This window comes from Bison bison, unplaced genomic scaffold, assembly GCF_000754665.1.
Source record: "Bison bison bison isolate TAMUID 2011002044 unplaced genomic scaffold, Bison_UMD1.0 scf7180017864468, whole genome shotgun sequence".
Taxonomy (NCBI): Eukaryota; Metazoa; Chordata; class Mammalia; order Artiodactyla; family Bovidae; genus Bison; species Bison bison.
In genome coordinates this window covers 1,552,578-1,554,581 of record NW_011495029.1, presented here as the reverse complement: position 1 = coordinate 1,554,581, position 2,004 = coordinate 1,552,578, and positions in this window count along the sequence as shown.

Below are 2,004 nucleotides of genomic sequence, written 5' to 3'. Positions count from 1 at the left end.
AGACGTGAGTTTGAGTGAACTTCAGGAGTTGGTGATGGACAGGGAGGCCTGGCGTGCTGCGATTCATGGGGTGGCAAAGAGTCGGACAAGACTGAGTGACTTAATGATCTGATCTGAAATATATATTGTTTACTTCCCCGGTGGCTCAGATGGTAAAGCGTCTGTCTACAATGCGGGAGACCCAGGTTCAATCCCTGGGTTGGGAAGATCCCCTGGAGAAGGAAATGGCAATCCACTCCAGGACTATTGCCTCGAAAATTTCTTGGACAGAGGAGCCTGGTACAGCCCATGGGGTCCCAAAGAGTCGGACACGACTGAGCGACTTCACTTTCTTTCTTTAAATAAACATACACACACACACACACATTAATATATATCAAATAGATGATCAAAAAGTACTTACTGAATAGCATAGGGAAGTTTATTGAACACACTGTGATCATCTATATGTGAAAGAGAAACCAAGAGAGAATAGATAAATGTCTATGTATTAATATAACTGAATCGAGTTCCTCTACATCTGAAACAAACACAACATTAGAAATCAATTATATTCCAATAGAAAATAACAAGGAAATTACAGTTTAAAAAAAAAAAAAGAGTGCGGTATGGGAAAGTGCTTCCACCTTGTGGCCATTTTCTGTAACAACACCATGAAGAGCTGCACAGAAGCGCATTCACAAGGATTCAAGGTCTGTACTCCACACATGGACATCCCCAGATGGACAACACCGAAATCAGATTGATTATATTCTTTGCAGCCAAAGACGGAGAAGCTGTATAAGTTAGCAAAAACAAGACCAAGAGCTGACTGTGGCTCAGATCATGAACTCCTTATTGCCAAATTCAGACAAATTGAAGAAAGTAGGGAAAACCACTGGACCATTCAAGTATGACCGAAGTCAAATCCCTTGCGATTATACAGTGGAAGTGAGAAATAGATTTAAGGGACTAGATCTGATAGACAGAGTGTCTGATGAACTATGGACGGAGGTTCAAGACATTATACAGGAGACAGGGCTCAAGACCATCCCCATGGAAAAGAAATGCAAAAAAGCAAAATGGCTGTCCGAGGAGGCCTTACAAAGAGCTGTGAAAAGAAGAGAAGCTAAAGCCAAAGGAAAAAAGGAAAGATATACCCATTTGAATACAGATTTCCAAAGAATAGCAAGGAGAGATAAGAAAGCCTTCCTCAGTGATCAGTGCAAAGAAACAGAGGAAAACAACAAAATGGGAAAGACTAGAGATCTCGTCAAGAAAATTAGAAATACCAAGGGAACATTTCATGCAAAGATGGGCTCAATAAAGGACAGAAACAGTATGGACCTAACAAAAGCAGAAAATAGTAAGAAGAGGTGGCAAGAATACACAGAAGAACTGTAGAAAAAAGAGCTTCATGACCCAGAAAATCATGATGGCGTGATCACTCACCTAGAGCCAGACGTCCTGGAATGTGAAGTCAAGTGGGCCTTAGGAAGCATCACTACGAACAAAGCTAGTGGAGGTGATGGAATTCCAGTTGAGCTATTTCAAATCCTGAAAGATGATGCTGTGAAAGTGCTGCACTCAATGTGCCAGCAAATTTGGAAAACTCAGCAGTGGCCATAGGACTGGAAAAGGTCAGTTTTCATTCCAATCCCAAAGAAAGGCAGTGGCAAAGAATGTTCAAACTACTGCACAATTGCACTCATCTCACATGCTAGTAAAGTAATGCTCAAAATTCTCCAAGACAGGCTTCAACAATACACGAACCATGAAATTCCAGATGTTCAAGCTGGATTTAGAAAAGGCAGAAGAACCAGAGATCAAATTGCCAACATCCACTGGATCATTAAAAAAGCAAGAGAGTTCCAGAAAAATATCTATTTCTACTTTATTGAGTATGCCAAAGCCTTTGACTGTGTGGATCACAATAAACTGTGGAAAATTCTGAAAGAGATGGGAATACCAGACCACCTGATCTGCCTCTTGAGAAATCTGTATGCAAGTCAGGAAGCAACAGTT